Source organism: Dipodomys spectabilis, unplaced genomic scaffold (genome assembly GCF_019054845.1).
Source record: "Dipodomys spectabilis isolate Male_0828 unplaced genomic scaffold, ASM1905484v1 ptg000002l, whole genome shotgun sequence".
In the NCBI taxonomy this organism is placed as follows: domain Eukaryota; kingdom Metazoa; phylum Chordata; class Mammalia; order Rodentia; family Heteromyidae; genus Dipodomys; species Dipodomys spectabilis.
In genome coordinates, this window is record NW_024870679.1 from 36,157,648 (window position 1) to 36,165,425 (window position 7,778).

The 7,778-nt window shown below is 41.1% G+C and overlaps 1 protein-coding gene across 3 annotated transcripts in view; it reads right to left on the reverse strand.

Moving 5' to 3' along the window:
• Il12rb2 (interleukin 12 receptor subunit beta 2) overlaps nucleotides 1-4,266 on the reverse strand; it is a 66,090-nt gene extending 61,824 nt beyond the window's left edge. For all 3 annotated transcript variants that reach the window (XM_042683730.1, XM_042683721.1, XM_042683739.1), the window contains exon 1: nucleotides 4,070-4,266. The gene's annotated coding sequence lies outside the window, so the exon portion shown is untranslated. The remainder of the gene's footprint in view (nucleotides 1-4,069) is intronic.
• Nucleotides 4,267-7,778: the final 3,512 nt, after the last annotated feature.

The window sequence follows — 7,778 nt, forward strand, 5'->3', positions numbered from 1 at the left end:
TAATGCCTTTTGCTGTTGTCTTCCTTAGTTTACTGGCAAGCTCTCTCCTTTGACATGCTCAGTCTAAAGTCTCCATTTGTGAAAAGTGGTTCCATTGAGAAGAAGAGAAGAAAAGCTGTCTTCCAATCTGGAAAAGCCTGGCATGCTATCTTTGAATACTGGAAAATCCTGGCAAGTTCAAGTTACCTTGTAACACCAACCCCTGTCTTTTCCTAAAGTGCTATGAAGCACTTAAAATAAGTCAGCATATTACAATCACATTATTTTGAGGGTTTTCCAAGAATCTCATGATTATCTTAAATCTCATTATTTCTAGGGAAAGAGGTTAAGAAAAAAAACAACAACTAAGGCTAATGACCACACTACAACGTTTCTTATATAAATTAATAATTCAATGTAAGTTTTTGTAATAAACACCCCTCATTGCTACCTGATATTTACACAATGCCTTCATTTTCCTGGCCCACTGCACAAAGTAGATTTTAAGCCATAATTCTAAATGTTAATAGTCTTTTCTGGCATTTTATCACAGTACAGAACATACCATTTTGCTATGAATAGTTGGTCCGTTATGTAAAACATCTCTGGCCTACAGGGGAGAAATCTGCACAGTGACTAGAAAATCTAGGAGGAGAACCACAAATAGATCACAGCTGTTTTCCATGTTTCCCTTCTTCACTAGTAACAAATGAACAAACACTCTTTTTCTCTCCTCTTCCTTTTTGGCAGTACTAAGGTTTGAATTCTAGGCCTCCTTCTTGTTAGGCAAATACTGTATTACTGGAGTCACACCTTGAGCCTCTTTTTGCCTTAGTAGTAGGAGTAGTAGCAGTAATAGTTGTTATTATTATTAGATAGCATCCCCTCTTTTCCCCTAAGCTGGCCTTCAAACCATAATCCTCTGATCTGCACCTACTGAGTAGCTGGGATTATAAAAGTGAGCCACTGGACCTGCCTAAATGCCTTTTCAATTCTCCCTATATATTTAAATGCTGTGCAAAGTGGCTTAGACTCGTTCACTCAGCAAACTCTGGTGCTGCCATGCTGATGCTACCAAGTGACCAAGTCAAAGATGAACAATCACATCACCTCAGTGCAAGCTCTCAAAAGAGCCCCTCTGAGCTCTGACAATTCTAGCTTTGTGGCCAGTGACCCTGAGCCTGTGTTTCCTCATTTGTAAAATGGAAATAAAATTGTAGCCATTTCACAGGTTACTGTGGGTGTTATATGAGATTCTCCCAGCTTAGCACTCTGTCCATAGCAAAAGCTCAGGAAGTAACACCTGCTTTATGATGATGATAAGACAAAACACAGTTATCACTTACCTTTCAAGGACATTGTTAGAATTAGGTTAGCAGCCTTTCTCTTGACTGACCATTTTTTTTTTTTTTGCCTGTTCATCTGTATTTTGCTAATTCTTATTTTCCCAAGCAATTTTAACTTCTAAGAACAGAAACCGGGTCTTGTATTTTTTCAATATATTATAATGCCCAGCAAATGCATTGAGAATAATAGGTATTTGATGTATATTTGTATGTGAAAAAAAACCCACCAACAACAAACACTGTAACTACTAGCAAAGAGTATTAGAAATTTCCCAGATCAAAGGAAATTATTTAAGAGATATCCTGGCTTTCTTTTCTAGGAATTCTATTTATTTGTAGATAGTAGAACAGTACTTTGACTACAATTATAAAAATGACAAATACTGTTAGCACAAAACAGGTGAAGTAATATAAAAATAAGTCCAATACTTAGAGATGATTTGCAACACTTACTGTTCTACGAATATTCTTCTTCCTTAAAAATCCTACCTGTGCAAGTCTGGTGCTGGTGGCTCACCAGCTACTCAGGAGACTGAGATACAGAGTAAACTCTAATCTCCAACTAAATAGCAAGCTGCCTAGAGGTGTGGTCAAGTGGTAAAGCCCAAGCTCAAGAAATCCCCAGCAAAGGGGGGGAGGAGAAAGCTATGCTTTAGAACATTTTTTTCACATTAAAATTTATTCTAAGAATAAATAATGAGATTCAGGGCTGGAAATTTACCATCCTATCTAACCAGGATGACGTTCAAGAACCATGACACATGATCAAGGGCCTATAGCAAACTCTTCCCACTGTACCTAAGAGCTAAGAACTGAATATTTCACACTGAAATGGGGAAGAAAGTGTCAGCTCTTAGCCACAAAGGTCCTCTCAGTTACATGCTGTACAGGAAACTAGCATTGTACCACTCTTTACTGATGGAGAGTAAAAATCTAAAGTGTATTGGCTTCTGTGAAGCTGGATATAATATTAAAAGCTGGCAATGCAAGCCAAAGGAACATAGACTTTGTAGCCACAAACCTGTAATTCTCTCTGTGTGTACAACTTTCCATATGTGTAAAATGGAAATACTGATAACACCTTCATTGTGTTTATAAAGAATTTTATAGGATAACAATAAAAACCCAAGGGTCAAGTATGTGGTAGGTGTTCCACAAGGAGTTTCATTCATATGGAGAGCACACAGCACATTGTAACAATTACCAGACTAGAAAGAAAGAATAAAAGAAGGAAAGAAAAAAGGACAAGAAGAAGAAAGAAAGAAAGAAAGAAAGAAAGAAAGAAAGAAAGAAAGAAAGAAAGAAAGAAAGAAAGAAAGAAAGAAAGCTGACTCATTTTGCCGTATTCTTTAAGGAGCTTGAACTCAGGCCTTGTGCTTTCTTTTATTTAGCTTTTCCTCTCAAAGCTGGTGCTCTACCACTTGACACACAGCTCCACTTCTGGCTTTTAGCTGATAACCTGGAGATAAGAGTCACTGGAGTTGGCTTTGATCCTCAGATCTTAGCCTCCTGAGTAACTAGGATTACAGATGTGAACCAGTGGCTTGCCTTCATTTTTGGCTCTTCTCTTCCTTTCCCTTCCCTTCCCTTTCCTTTTCCTTTTCTCTTCTTTTCCTCTTCTCTTCCCTTCCCGTTCCTTTTCTTTTTCTTTTCCTCTTCTCTTCTCTTTTCTGTCCCTCTCTTCTTTCCTTCCTTTTTCTTCCTTCCTTCCTTCCTTCCTTCCTTCCTTCCTTCCTTCCTTCCTTCTTTCCTTCCTTCCTTCCTTCCTTTTTCTCTCTTCTTCCTTCCTTCCTTTGTTCTTCCTCTTTCTTTCCTTTCTTCTTTCCTTCCTTCTCCTTCTTTCCCAAGGAAAATCTTTACTTTTGAGAGTTACTATTTGCAAAACCTGAATAGAAGTGCACCGACACAGGCGCCCTTGCAAAGCGCAAGAAGCCCCCGAGAAGGTAAGAAGAACCTCACATTTCACATCTGATGGTCGTGACCCCACAGGCCCCTGCTGATAACTGGCCAGGCCATAGAAAGTGCTGTCTGGCAGGGCAGTACACCCTCATCCAAGATAGAAGGAAGATCTCCCAAGAGCCTTAACGCACCGCAGATCCGTGGGCCTGGGCCAGGGTCTGGACCCCGAGGGGGTCCCTCTGCTCCACCCCCAAAGTTCAGCTCCGAGTCCCCGTGAACTCCAGGGAGGCTCCGCGTGAGCGCCGTCCTCTCCCTCCAGCCTAGCTCCAATCCATCAGGAACTCGGTGAGGAGAACCCCCCCAGCGCAGCTCCAGGGGCTCAGCTCGTGCTCGGGATCCCCAGCTCCCGCCGCCCACAGGAGCCGCCGATCAACTCACCGCTCAAGGCCAGCCCATGAGCCCTGGTTCTCCGGCCCGCGGGGACCGCACCGGGGGCCCCGATGATCCTCTGGGCCACACGTGCGTGTGGCTCCCCGCTCACCCGTGCTCGCCGCCCAGCCCGGAGTGAGCACACCTGGCCAGGGCGAATCCCAGCGTCCGGCCGTGTCCCTGCCCCTGACCATGACGGTGACCGCAGCCGCCAAAGGGGAAGAACCGGGCTTCTCCAACAGCAGCGGGACTCGGCTGGGCCCGTGCCTGCGGGTGGCCCGTCCGCTCCCCACCGCCAGCCGCCCGGGACGGGGGTCTGCCACCCGGGAGCGCGGCGTGTGTCACCGTGCGCCAGGCAGTCCCCTCTCTCCCCAGGCAGAGTCTGCCTCCTGGGGACGGAGCGCAGACACACTCACCAAGATATCTGAGACACCAAGACAGAGGCAGGATAAAGTCATCTCGGCTCCCTCTGCTACGCACACGCGGCACTTTTGTCGTTGCAAACCTCGGGGGAATTTGTCCCCGAGTCTGAGCTTCCTCTGCGCCCTGGACCGTAGTAGCAGTGAGGGACCATTCACCGAGCCGGGCAGGAACTGCTAGAACCTTCCTTCAATGTGCCGTCTAAGAAGCGAGAAAGAAAGAACCCTCTAATGAGGAACTTCAGTGCGGTTCTGAGAGAAAGGGCCATCCAGTGAGAAATCAAAAGAACCTCCACAGAAACTATGATACACTGCTGCTTCATCACCAGGATCATTTCCGTTTCCATTTATTCATTTCAAGGTTCTTCTTTTTAATGAACTTTTTTTTAATTGTGAAAACACCGTACAGAGGGGTTTCAATCACATGGGCAAGATAGTGAGTACATTTCTTATCAAGCATTGTTGTCTCTTCCTTTGTTTCCCCTTCCCATCGCTTCTCAATTCTTCCCTCCCCCTTTACCCTCCCCTCCCCCCTAATCGTAGCTACTCAGGAGGCTGAGGTCAGAGGATCACAGTTCAAAGCCAGCCCAGGTAGGAGAGTCTGTGAGACTCTTATTTCCAATAAACCATCAGAAAAATCAGAAGTGGCGCTGTGGCTCAAGTGGTAGAGTGCTAGCCTTGAGCTGAAGAGCTGAGAGACAGTGCTAAGGCCCAGAGTTCAAGCCCCATGATCTACAAAAAAAAAAGAAAGAAAGAAAAAAGAAAAATGGAAATCAATGATTTGTAAGTATGTATTATAATTTATGTGCTTTAGTAACTTATTTATGTGAATACTTTGTTACAAATGAATCTTTTTAAAATTTTATTTTATTGTAAAAATGCTGTATAGAGTGGTTACACTTACAAGAATAAGGTGATGAGCACATTTCTTGTTGAACATTGTTACTCTCTCCTTTGTTTTTCTTATTCTATCCCTTCCCTCTCCCACCTCCCTCATTCCTTCCCCCCACCAGAAGTTGTAAAGTTCGTTTCCCACATAGTGTCGTGTGAGTATCATTGTTGCAATGGGTCATCTGTGTCCTTGTTTCAGCATTGTTATTCCCCTTCCCCTCCCCAAATTAGATAAATGTATATACAAGATGCAGGGTACCAAAATGAAATACAGTGACAACAGGCATTTATACCATAGGGGGAAGAACATACAAAAGAAACAAACAAAAAAGTCACATAGTCCATTAAAAACAACAACAAAGAAAAGTTTCTTGTGTCCATATCTTGGGGTTCATTTCATTTAGCATCATCTTATATGGTCATATGCACATAACATTTGAGCTTTTCTGCTCATCTGATAAGATTATCCCCTAGATGTATACTAATTATTGCAAATAAGAGAAACCATGGGACTATATTTCTTTGGGTTTGGCTTACTTCACTTATTATTATTTTTTCCAAGTCTTTCCATTTCCTAAAAAATGTATATATACACCATATTTTCTTGATTCATTCATCTACTGAGGCGCATCTGGGTTGGTTCCATATCTTAGCTATGGTGAATAATGCTACAATAAACATAGTTGTGCTGATAGATTTAGTTTGTGATCAACAAATAAATCTTTTTTAAATTGTAGCATTATAGTACTGCTTTATCACAAAATGGTACCTGATTGTAAAAATCGTTTGTAACAATTAGGTATCATCTTGTGACAATATTTTCCTTTCTTTTCTTTTCTTTCTTTCTTTTTTTTTTAATCATTGAAGTTGCATTGCTTTTTTTTTTTTTTTTTTGCCAGTCCTGGGGCTTGAACTCAGAACTCAGGGCTTGGGTGCTGTCCCTGGGCTTCTTTTGTTCAAGGATAGCACTCTATCACTTGAGCCACAGTGCCACTTCAGGCTTTTTCAGTTTATGTGGTACTGAGGAATCTAACCAGGGCTTCATGCATGCTAGGCAAGCACTCTACCACTAAACCACCTTCCCAGCCTATGACAAAGTTTTCTTGTTAAGAAAGTTATTTAATATGAGTTTATTAGAAATATTTTTATAAAAACAAATATCCAAACTTTCTGAACTTCTCAGTACTTATATGTAGTTCTTTCTCAGTAATATGCTACTCAATACTCAAAGGTTTTTCTAAATGAAACATTATAAAAACCCAAACCCACACGTAATTTTGTTCCTTCAAACCAATGTTAACCCCAAGTGAAAACATAATGAGAAGAGAATATTTTAAAGCAAATATTTCAAGATCTTGCCATCAGGTTATGGGTGTGTGTGTGTGTGTGTGTGTGTGTGTGTGTGTGTGTGTGTGTGTGCCAGCCTGGGGTTTGAACTCAGGGCCTGAACATTGTTTCTGAGCCTCTTTGTGCTCAAAGCTAGTGCTCTACCATTTGAGCCTCAGTGCCATTTCTGGCTTTTCTGAGTAGTTTACTGGTGATAGGAGTCTCATGGGGCTGGGAATATGACTTAGTAGTAGAGTGCTTGCCTAGCATGTATGAATCTTTGATTCCTCAGTACCACATAAATAGAAAAAGCCGAAAGTGGCACTTATGGCTCAAGTGGTGGAGTGCTAACCTTGAGCAAAAAAGGCTCAGGTCTAGTGCCCAGGCCCTGAGTTCAAGCCCTATGATCAACAAAAAAAGAAAAAAAAATAATCTCATGGACTTTTCTGTCCAGGCTGGCTTCGAATCACGATCCTCAGATTTCAGCCTCCTGAGTACTTAGGTATGAGTCTGTATAATTTTGATGGTAAAAAGTAAATAAATTTGTCAGCTACACAAGCATGTTTTTTTTTAAAATAATGGAACCTATTTACTTACTACCTTTCAGTCTCTTAAATTTTTTTTTGCCAGATTCTATTTAATAGAAATAAACCACATTTTATTAAATAATCAAAGCAAAGGGAAAGAAATACAAAAACTGTGCAAGTTAATTGAAAGAATACATAGGTGACTACCAATTACAATAGTTACAATAACTAGAGTTAAGTGAAGTACAATTTATTGTAATAAATGTTCTTAAACAGCACTCAATGTTTCAAGTAACAATTGAGCGACTCTTGTTAACTTATTGACTTTGGGTTGGATGGACAGCAGTGTAACTAACATTCATTGATTTGTTTTATGAATTCTCACTGTAATACAGAGCACCAGTGGCTCAAACCTGTAATCTTAGCTACTCAGGAGGCTGAGATCTGAGGATCGAAGTTCAAAGTCAGATTGGGCAGGAAAGTCTCTGAGACTCTTATCTCCAATTAACCACCAGGAAACCAAAAGTGAGGCTGTGGCTCAAAGTGGTAGAGTGCTTACCTTGAGCTGAAGAGCTTAGGAATAGTGCCCAGGCCCAGAGTTCAAGCCCCATGACCAACAACAACAACAAAAATTCTCACAGTGGAGGATAGTCTCATAGACCTCTCAAAATCCAGCTGTCTAATTGAGCACTTCAATAAACTTTAAGCCTATTTGTTTGCAAAATATGAATATCCAGAAGCTTCTGATTAGTTTGAAAAGACAGCTAATTGATATCAAGGATAAGGTAATGGCAGTGCATATTAATACCAAAATTCCATAATTTATGGATTAGATTAAAAAAATACTTTGTAGTGGGGAGAAAGCCTTTCATTTTGTTTACATCTTTATTGACATATAAAGGAAAAAATGGAACATATTTTGGGGATGTGGTTTTTAAAATCCTTTATATGTTTATTTTTTT